The sequence below is a fragment of the Nanorana parkeri genome, unplaced genomic scaffold, assembly GCF_000935625.1.
Source record: "Nanorana parkeri isolate BGI_ZX_2015 unplaced genomic scaffold, ASM93562v1 scaffold1011, whole genome shotgun sequence".
Lineage (NCBI taxonomy): Eukaryota > Metazoa > Chordata > Amphibia > Anura > Dicroglossidae > Nanorana > Nanorana parkeri.
This window is the reverse complement of record NW_017307279.1, coordinates 378048-389920: the sequence shown is the minus strand read 5'-3', so window position 1 is coordinate 389920 and position 11873 is coordinate 378048.

Sequence of the window (11873 nt, the reverse complement as noted above, 5' to 3'; positions counted from 1 at the left end):
GTACACCTCCCCCCCCCCCCCCCTTCCCCTGCATTGGTGGCAGTGGCAGTACAGGGAAAAAGCACCTAAAAGTGCACTAAAGACTCCGTACGCTGGCACAGCTTTGTGAATGACTTTAAAGGAGAACTATGAGGTGAGTGCTTTTCACTCATAGTTCTAGCCGACCTGTGACAATGAGACTGTCACAGGTCGGCTCAGTATATCGGGAGGTGAGCGAACACATACCAGGTTCGCTCACCTCTCGATCCTGTCACGGCTCTCTGCCGTGACAGGGGGAGGGCTGGATTCCCCCCTCCCCGTTCCGATCCGCCAGCGCTGACTGGCGGAACGGACGGGGGAGGGGGCGGGTACAGCTGGCTCTGCCTCTAGAATGACATTCCGGAGATGTAAGTGTTCAGATAATGGCCCGGCAATTGGGTCAAAAATTCCAGCATTCCCGGTTCAGTTCTGGTAAGTTCCCAGCTATGCCTCTCTCTCTCTATTTGATATTGATATACAATTACGTTCATGTAAATCCATGAAGAGTATATAACATCCTTATAACCAACAGATGGCAACATGATAATCACTGTGAGTTTTTTATTTACCTATTTTAGGCACATGTCAACAAAATGAGATTCAGCTCATCAACGTGCACAATATGTTGTTGTTTGTCTGGGATTATGAGTCTTCAAAGAAGAGAGGTTAGTTGGCAGGACTGCAGCCCATCTGTTTCACTAGCCACACTCCTGTCCAGAGAAATGTCTCCGGCAGATACAGCCATGACACTTACAATTCAACCTTCCCAAATCAAACACAACATAATGCATGCTGCACCTATCACATTTATGTCAAAGGCATCTCATGTGGAACCTTTGGGAACATTCCTGCTCGTATTCGGAACGTCATTAACACCATATTCTATAGCTGCTCTAAAATTTGTCATAGGAGGATTTTATTTGCAGATTAGCTTCCCAGATAGCAAGGATAACTTGCTACAAACTTGTGGCTGGGTTAAATTGTAATTCCACACTTTCCTGGCAAGTTGTAGACTTGCAGAACACTTGCAGCACAAGTTCTAGTTGACACTTTTTGAATTTGTAGCAAATTTGCTTGGCAAGTCTACAGCAAGAGTCCTGTGGGTCTTAGCAAGAGCTCTGCAAGCTCGCTGGTCTGGAGACTTGCAATGCAGACTTGCTGTAATCAGGGCCGGTCTTAGGCCTTTAGGCGCCCTGTGCGAGAAATCTTCTCTCCCCCTCACCGCTCCGCCATTCTGACAGCAGGCAGATCGGATGGCCAGAGAAGCCGCCCCCAGGACGAGCTGTGTCGGCCGCACGGCGCCCTTGTTGCTATGGCGCCCTGTGCTCGCACACCCCTAAGGCCGGCCCTGGCTGTAATTGTGCAACAAAATTGTGAAGCTTGGCAAGTCTGCAATAGTTTAGCAAGTCATTTTCAAACTTGCAGCTCAATTGCTTGCTATCTGGGTTTATAAAACAGATTTATTTTGCAGATTTATTTCTAAAGGGAATTATAAGAACTGTGCTCTACTTGTTGAAGTTCCAAATAAACTTGAACATTATGGGGGTTATTCACTATAGAGCCGAAGGATCCAGCTGTAGCTTTGGCTGATCCTTTGGCACTCACGGCTCACTCCTGCCAGTTGTAATGACAGACCAGCGTCCCCAAATGACCTGGGAATGCTGATCTATCATTAAACAATAACAACTGGGCGGAGCCGGCCATGACATCACAGCCGGCTCCGCCCAGTTGTTATTCATTGGCTGGGACCTGCTAGAAGACTCTAGCAGGTGCCGGCCAATAGGAAACAGTTGGGTGGCGCTGGCTGTCACTGCTAGCTCCGCCAAATTTTTTTTCTTTGCCGTTTTACTGTCAGATGCTTTATTATGCAGCGAGAGTTCGTTGTGTGCGGTCTGATTTTAGCCATTGTATGGCTGAAATTAGCCGTACGAGCCACCTAAACAGCGTTCGGCTCACTTCACTTCAGCTCCGTTATTCACTCGGCTGCCTACTAACCCTGTAAATGTATAGATACTTCTTTTCACGTCAAATGACATGCTCAGGTCTTGCACGCATGCATTGATAGCAAATATGAAGTCAAACAAAATTAAAAGATGTGTCAGCATTCACACCTGAGCAGAGCGTATTTCTGACAATTTTAAAATCTTTTTGCACGTTTTGCACACTTTTACACGCATAAATTCACATTTTTAAAGCGTTTCAGACAAGTGAAATTGCATGTGTATCATGCTTCAGGTGTTTTTGTTTTGGCCAATAGAAAGAGGAGGGGCATTCTTCAGGTGCACAAATGCACATAAACGCTTGAGTCGCACATTTACAGATATTTCAACTGAAGTCTACGGGGCCAAAATGTGTGACACAGCTCCGAAAAAAGTTAATTTACCATTTCAAGATTTGAACTTCAAGCAACTGAGCATAAAGCCATCTACAACTCCGCCCCAACCTACATCACTGACCTCATCTCAAAATATCACCCAAAACGTCCTCTCCGCTCTTCTCAATACCTCCTGCTCTCTAGCTCTCTAATTACCTCCTCCCACTCTTGCCTCCAGGACTTCTCCGGAGTGTCCCCATCTCTTCAGGGAAGCCTATCTCATCTCAACATAACTGCCTTTTACTTTCTCCAATAACTCAATCTAAACAATTATTACCTTTTGCATCACTTGCCCCTCCTACTAGATTGTAAGCTCTCACAAGCAGGGCCCTCCTAACCCTATTGTACCAAAACTGTATTGTATTGTAACTGTACCGTCTCCTCCATCGCTCTTCTCAATACCTCCTGCTCTCTAGCTCTCTAATTACCTCCTCCCACTCTTGCCTCCAGGACTTCTCCGGAGTGTCCCCATCTCTTCAGGGAAGCCTATCTCATCTCAACATAACTGCCTTTTACTTTCTCCAATAACTCAATCTAAACAATTATTACCTTTTGCATCACTTGCCCCTCCTACTAGATTGTAAGCTCTCACAAGCAGGGCCCTCCTAACCCTATTGTACCAAAACTGTATTGTATTGTAACTGTACCGTCTCCTCCATTTTGTAAAGCGCTGTGCAAATTGTTGGCGCTATATAAATCTTGTATAATAATAGTAATATAATAATAAAGCGTGATGTGATGTACAATGTTGTCACGCATATGGAAATCTGCAAAAACACACGACAAAATACTTAGGTATGAATGGGGGCATTGAAACTGAGACTATTAAATATTAAACATTAAATATTTGGGGACTGGACGATGAGAGTCTCTCTTTTCATGATAAAACAGGTTTAGCATGGGGGACACAGAGAATTCCAAGAACAAGCAGTGGTCTTCATAATAGGAAAACAGGGTTTCCTATCTAATTGCTATCCTATTCCTATCTCCAACAACAACCCACCATTGTGTTGGAGAGATATTGAAAAGACAATATTATTTTGACTCACTCATTTTCAAGTGCATAGATCCTTTTATAATTGTGATGTGAAGGCAAGTAACGATCTTCACAGGTCAGTGCAGTGTAGCTGGTAGCAGTGCTAGTTTTATTGAAAGTGTTGAGAGACATTAATTATTCATCAGCAGCACCTGCTCTAAATGTAAAAGACTCCAATTCATCTTGCAAGTCAGGAAAGCATGTTTTAGTCACCTTTATTTTTAATGAGTATATTGCATGCAACATGCCTAACCAGTGATAGCAGTGGAGTAATAATAGCTATAGCAGCTCCCATGGCTACTATGTAGCCTGGGGTAGGAGGGGGCCCCATGGGGAAGGGGGAGGGGCAGGACTGATTAACACTGTTAAAACCTTATAGGATGGCTGATGTTTGTTGTTCCACAAAAAAGTTGAATAAAGCTAGAGTTTAAAGTTACACTAAACTCAGGAGTTGAATATTAAAAATGTATTCAAGTACTTTAACTATTAACAAAAATGTATCTTATTTGTGTATCACTCAGCTGTAGATCCTCCATTCATCTCTGAATCCATGCTGACGCTGTCCTTCCTTATGGAGAGTGGCTACTTTTGTTCCCCATGGTTCCTCTGTGTTATAAAGTAGCCACCATGCTAAGCTTGCTTCCGTGATGGTCTACATTTCTAATTTGTACTGACATCGTAGTCATAGTCTGTGGTCCGATCGTAGTCTATCACAGACTATGTATGTAAGTACCATAATAGTTAAATATAAGACACTATAATGGACTGCTATGGAAATCACACCGAGCAGTAATTGAGTATTGTACCGTGTTAACCATTGATTAATGCAGAAAGTTTAAAGTTTAAGTGATCCACTTCAATGGCTAACTTCAGTTATTAAAATTACTAGCTTTCTTGATGCCTTAGATCCCTACTTAGATAACAGGCAGCAGCTATGGAGAGAGCGGGGCGCGGCAGCAGAGGGGGGGGGGGGCACTCAATTTAGGGTTTATGACAGATCAGCGTCCCCAAATGACCTGGGGACGCTGATCTATCATTAAACAATGGCTCAACACTTGTATAAAACAGCCGGTGATGGCTGTTAACCTTCCCGGCAGTATTCTGCTCCAACGCGCCTGCTAGGGGGCGCGCACGAGCGGGGAAAAAAATTACGTACATGTACGTCCACCCGCCGGGAAGGATCCGCTGTCCGCCCGTATTTTTACGATGGGCGGACGGCAAGGGGTTAAAGTCAAAAGTATTTTAGGCTATTTCTAATGCTGATGAAATCACTTACATTGAATGCTGCTTCCTAATGTTTAAAAGTTTTAGTTACCTGCAGAATCAGTTGCTTCTGGTCCTGACTTCCTGTTTTAGAGTGACTCCTTTCTCAAGCAGAGTGCTTTGCAGTCGACCTTGTATGTGCTAGTAAACTGTGTGTCTCCACTAGGGATTCACTGATACCAATACTAGTATTGGTGTCGGTGTTAATACCAAGTATTTGGACGAGTACTTGCCCAAATACTCCTGATGCTTATCCCGATACGGAACTTCCGGAATCAGGAAGCCAGGTAGCGTCCTGTTTGATCGGAAAGCTGGCTAATCAGGAAGCCGGGCGGAGAGTCATTACCCTCCCCCCAGCTTCCTGATTGGCCAGAAAGCCGGCTCCATGCTTCCTCGTCACTTGGTGATGAGGGAGCATGCAGCCGGCTTCAGGTTAGGTTCAGGTATAAGCCTTTAGAGAACACATTTTCCTTTGAAGATGGTGCAGGACTCTGTCCACACAGGAAGTTGATGGAAAATGTCCTCCAACCCTTCTGGTAAGACCCACTCTGCACTTGTCTGCCTCTGGAATTCCCCCTCACAAAATCCTGAATTTCGATGGTGTTACCAGTATCCCTCTCCCTTATTTTCACACAGGAATCTTTTTCCCTAGGGCCCAAGTCCTCTCTAATAATTGTTTGACACACAAAGCTTACTAATTTTTTCCTCCTTTCAGGGACTTGAAGCCAAGCAACATTCTGTTGGACAGCAACTGCCAGTGGATGTGCCAGCGCTATAACTTATATTGCCCCTGAGGTAAGAAACTGTGTGCTGACATCATTGTAGTATTTATCTAGCTACATAGATATAGATTTCGAAGAGTAATAGAAACAGGGCATTCTGCCTTTAGATAATGAAAAGTGCCCCCACTTGTGTCCTGTTTGCTATCAATATGTTCCCAGGCCAGGACTAAATCAACAAGAGGTGGGAAGCTCGGAGTCTTCCAGCAGTGTTGCATTTATCAGCGGGTGGCATGAATGCTATATGTACATATAGACCTGTGTACAGCTCCTTTGTAGAATGCAGACATCAGCTCCACCGTCATCCCCTCTGCCAGATAATGACCATTGGGAGACAAAAAAAACAACAGACATGGGTCTTATGCCCCCCCCCCCAAAAAAACAACTAAAAAAAACCCCTTTGGCGTTACAGAAATTCTAATCTTCACAGACTCCATCTTAATGTGGTCCTTTATATGCAAACCCATTGTGATCAAGTCTGGCACGTTTTCAAAATGAAAATAAAAATAAAAAATGCCAGTGAAATCAGGACACGTGGGAGGCTTCATACATTGTATACACCAGCATTGTGTCCTCACTGCCCCCTGCTTGGTCTGACATTGTCCTCATCCTTCCTCTTTAATGTTTTTATAGGTTTTATTTGATTCAAGATATGACATCATGGTGAATTATTTTTTTACTTGGGGTAAAAATCTATAAGATAACGGTGAGCAAACACCTATCGCCCCTGTATGCAAAAAAATGCATGTGCAATATACTCTATGATCAAGCGTTCTAAACCACAGTACCTCCAGGATGTTGATCCTGAAGTCAAAGACCTGATACAGCAGTTAAGTATACACCAAGCTTATATTGAGGTGGAGACACACAAAGGGGGGGAAAAAAAGCATTATGGGCATTTTTGACTGTGACCTTCCAGGTCTGATGGAGAAACAGTGGGGGGCATTTATTAAGGCAATAGCATATCAAATAATTTGGATTTTGGGTGCAACTACATGGGCAATAGTCTTTGGGTCTGTTTTATGACAAAAGATTTTGCATGATTGGGCAGCCAAACAGAGACTATACACTTATATCCCCAGCTGTGCTGCAACTGTGAGCAATTATTTTTAGCAATTAAATCTCAACCTGAGAACTGTTGTGGAACGTACAAGTGCCAAAGAACACTTTTCAAACACAAGCAGATATATTTTTCTATTCAAATTTTGTCCATAAAATAAATCCTTCCCTAATTTGCCTTAAAAATAAAAAGAAACCACAGATTGGCAACCGAAAAAATAAGACTGTTTTCATCAGCGCTCTCCAATTGTTTACATGTTCCTAGCGCAATGTGTGTGATCTGCAGTGACTGGTCATTTTCTGTAATCTCTAAGGTAAACAAATTAGTAGGTTGATTTGCACAAACAGAAACATATTAAATATTCAACTTTATTGTGAGAAATTTTGAAAAGGTGGAAGATTATTGTCCAATTACAGCCACTGCATTGGAACTTGTTTATGTTTCTTTGTTACAGCACATGGAAATATGCCCAGAGACGAGAGCTTGGAACGTGTGCCTTATTAGAGAACATCCTGTTTTCAGGGACATCAATTGGGCCTATTTTAAGAATACACATTAACTCATTCAACACCACAAAGCTTATGAATAGGAGAGGAGTTCTGGCACATTTGGGGTGGTAAAGGGTTTACAGAAGCAAGTGCAGAGCAAATCATATTTGTACAGTATTTGCTCCAGCTGCATTTATTTTATTTATTATTTGATTATTCAGTATACAACACTTTGTTTTCACATCAAACAAGAACAAGTCTTAGATCTGGTTAGTGGTCTTCTGACCACCAAGGGAGGCAGTGGTTTCTTTCTGGTGATTATTAAAGAAGAACTCCAGGCAAGCATTGTTTTATTAAAATGTGCGGTGTAATAACAAGTTAGCGCTGATTAGGTGTGTGCTACCTGCAGGAATTATGTACTTTCGTTATTATTTACACTTTCATTAGGGCCAGACAATATAGCTTTCACTATTCTTCCAGCACTGTGACAGGAGATCTGCAGCTCTCATGCACAGAAGCCACATTGTTGTTTGTCCGCCTTTCCTCTCCCTTGTGTCTGTTCACAGAACACTTTGTATTCTGTGAATCATTTACAGAATACAAAGTATTCTGTGAATGGGCCAGGGGAGAGAGAGGTGAAAAGAGAACGCTACAGCTTCTGTATGTGAGAACTGCAGCTCTCATAGCCACAGCAGACTGGAAGTATGGAGAAAGCCTCAATGAAATTTACTGCAAGTGGCAAACAAGTAGTCATCATTCACCTGTTGTTACACAGCACATTTTGCCTAGGGTTCTTCTGAAAAGTGTAAACCCTTAAACCTCTCATAGTTGTTCCCTTGTGAACTGTTAAAATTACCCTTCAAAGCGTTTTGTTGTATCCGTTTTATAAGTGCACAAATTACCTGTTGATCCAGCTAAAACTCTAGTAAGCTGATATGGAGGACGCAGTGCCGGTTCACACCACAAACAGTGCGTTCCAGAGCGGTCAGCCTCTGGAACTCACAGTATCGCATTACAGCCAACTTCCTGCATTCAGGGCTGGAGAGGGCGTGGCAGTACACTGAAGTCAATGGCACCGCATCCATGCCCCCCACCTATAGTGCGATCGCACTGCACCAGAATGCGTGGCACATCATTGCCTATGTTCCGGTCCAGTACGATCTGAAAAAATAGTGCTTGCAGGATTTTTTCAGATCGTACTGGACCGCAACGCAGGCACTAATGTGCCACGCGTTCGGGTGCGGGCAATCACACTGCGGGCGGGGGGAGGGGGGGGGCGTAATGCACTGTTTGTGGTGTGAACCGGCCCTAAACATTGGATAGGTGGAAGTCACTAAGCTGTGTGGACATTTTCTATACTGATTAGTTAATTTGACTTACACCTTTATCTCTTTCCAGGGTCTGATTGGAACAATCAGAAGCCATTATGAATGGGCACATTATATCATCTGGAAGGGGCACAGTGACCATCTGCAAAACAAACAAATATTAAACCTTTTGTGGTGTTTTTCAGATACTTGTATGTATTCCTACCATTACTGCTGTGTTCTTACTACTTAGCACCACATAATTTGTAGTCCAGACAGGATCTAACCACTGAATCAGAAAGAAGTGGAGATTCAGTAGACCACTCAAGGCTTAAAAGTATTTCCATTTTTCATAACTGATTTCTTCTTACATTCTGGATGTTTTCTCTTCAAAATATGTCTCACAGACACACCAAATTTAATCACACCTAGACAGCGTCTGCCTTTGGTACACTCCTACCATATAATCAGGGTGTCCAGAGCAGGAAGTTCCTCCAACTTCTATCAGATGTTGTTTGACTTCCTATTTTGGAGGAAAATGGCCTGTCATACTAGTCTCCAGACAATAAGAGATTGTGATCTTCCGTACAAATGAAACATTTTTATGGCTCAAGGCTTGATTGCTAGTTCTCTCCATAACTCAATCTTTGAGAGCTCGGATGAAGGTCAGTAAATGAGAGTCAGATCTTAAATCTTCAAAGTCATGACATGAACAAAATGAATTCTTACGAGAGGCTAAGTAATTATATTACCTTTTGGATGTGAAATGAAAATGGTCCCCAGGACAAGCACAGTTGAGGAGTCAAGTGCGCGTTTCAGGTAATATATACTTATGAAAAGATGAATTAAACCTCAGTGATTTTTTTTTCATAATTGCACGGATCCAGAATGCATGGAATGGTTTCAGGCCATTTATGTGTTTATCGGTAATTATCTAGATCAGTATGGTGTACATGATACCATAGGTGAGCAGTAGGTGGTTGTGTGCCTATATAACCCAATTGTGGGCATCTAGACATAAGCTATCTTATACCAGGAAGGAAGGATAATTGTTATTTGAGATATCAGACAGAGTTTAGTAATGTATTATAATGACATAAATCATAAATACTTTTTTCACATAAGAATTATTGTCTAATGAAAGGATCAGAGGATCTGGACCCTGTAAAATAAAAAGTGAATCCTCTTCTGTCCTACAAAGACTTCTGGCTGGTCTCTGTCCCTCTCTTCTATTCATTTGCTCGCTCCCTCCAACCCCCACATTCCTATTGGCCCATCACTGCCTCCTAAGCCAGTAGGAATGAATAAGACAGTTGCAGGTATGTGCAGACAACACCTGTAAGCAGCTCTCTCTTTTTTTTAATGACAGTCACTTTAACCCTCATCTAGCTGAACATTTTGCACTTAACCCCAGCCGCGTCACCAGGTCGGGTGTCACCCGGTGTGCACATCATTACGTTACACACGACATTATTATGCACGCGCAAAATGATGTCATGTGCACTTCACTAACGGTAGCCATCTTGGTGATGGACGATGGTAAAGAGAGGAGAGGACGTTCATCTGGCGGGATAAGGTAAGCTGCCGGGTCCCCTCCTCTCTTGTGCAGCTGTCGAACTCTCAGTCCATGACCGAGTGCCCAACTTTTCAGAGGGTGACACCAAAACGACTGTCAGTGTCACCTAGTGCGGGCCGCACCCCCCTTGTGACGTCTCTGCTTAACCCCGTTAATATACTTTATAATATTTAAAGTGGCACTAAACTTACATCTTTAAAATACATTCAAGTACCATAACTATTAACAAAAATGTATCTTATGTGTGTATCATTCAGCTGCAGATCCTCAAATCATCTCTGAATTGGTGCTGACACTGTCCTTCCTTCTGGAGGGTGGTTACTTTTGTTCCCCATGGCCCCTTGTGTGTAGTCACCGATCCAAGATCAGGACAGACTACAATCTCAATACAAATTAGTTGTGTTTAGTGTCACTTTAACCCTTTTCCAAAACCCAATCACTAAAGTGAGCCATTAGCCCTTAAAGTGTATGTCAAACCAAAAACGTTTTCTAGCCGACCTGTGACAATGAGACTGTCACAGGTCGGCTCAGTAGATCGGGAAGTGAGATTGTCGGGATCCGCTTCAGCTGCAGCGTCTCAGTATACCGCGAGCTACAGCTAGCTACTGAGCCTAGGGTGACGGGAGGACGCTAGTTTGTGTCCTCCCGTTACCCTAAGGAGAACTATGGGGAAAAGCCTTAACCCCATAGTTCTCCAGACGACAAAATCCTTTAAACACCTGTCTAGTTTTTCTGCTATCTGGGGCTCCATTAGAGAGATTTTACTATCAGGTCTATTCACTAAAGGGTGAAGAGTTTGGAGAAGTCAGGAGAAGTGAACAATCTAGGCCAAAGTAGCTGATTTGTAAATATTCTCCAATTCAGCTAACTTTCAAGTTCACGTATGTTGTCCTAGATTGTTCACTTCTCCTGACTTCTCCAAACTCTTAACCCTGTATAACTTTCTTTCCTGCTGACAACGGTTTCTCCAGACAGGAAGTCAGGGAAAATTTGCAAAAGGGACAATGCCAAAAATAAAAATCTAACAGAGGATGCAGCCTTTCTCTCCTCTACGAACAAAAGCATTTTCATTTCTATCTGTGTTGATGCTGAATAGTTCCCCTCAAAGCAATTGTCTAGTAAAAACAATGTTAGCAAGACAGGAATTGGCAATCCAAAGACCTGGATGGCGGTACCAAGGTGACCGGGGTTTTACCCTGCCCCACTGTATCCAAAATTAAAGTGTATTTCCACTTTTGCAGACAAATTGGGAGTAAATAGTATAAAGCTAAAAACAAAACTATTTAAAAAAATGCTTCTTGCAGTTTAAATTGCCTTTACTTGGGTTAGGGTTTTTTTTGTCTTCTTAAGAGTTAAAATTTCTACTTGCTTCTCCATCCTTGTAATGTTAGGAGGGTTGTGAGAGGTTTGTTCATTATATTTTGTAAAGTAGATTTAAACATTGACTGTCCTAATAAAGAGTACAGGACTACAACTCTGGCTTCTCCATTGTATAGTAATGAAGTTAATGAGAGAAAAGCAATCCGCAAATTTCAGTCCTAAGTCTTTTCTATAAGGACAGATCACTGTGATGATGCTGAGAAAAACCTGCATTCAGTCCCGTTGTCTGCTGCAACACAATCTAAAAGCAAAGAAATATATATATATATTTAATATTTTTCGGTATGTTGTGTGGATAGAAATACATTACTAACACATAGATGGGTTTATCTCAAATTTGGCTGCAAAAGTGGAAATACACTTTAAGATTAAAAAGTTTTGGCTGGACATACACTTTAACAACTTCCGCAACACTTAAAGTGACATTAAACCCTCAGATTTTTTAACATAAAACAATACTGTAATGTGCGCCTTACTGTAATCCATGGCAGTTTCCCTTCTCTTTGCTGCTCTTCCTTTTAAATTGTATCTGTTCTCATGCTCTGCAGAACTTCTGTTTTGCAGCAGACTGCCTTGTCTCAGGAATGGATAC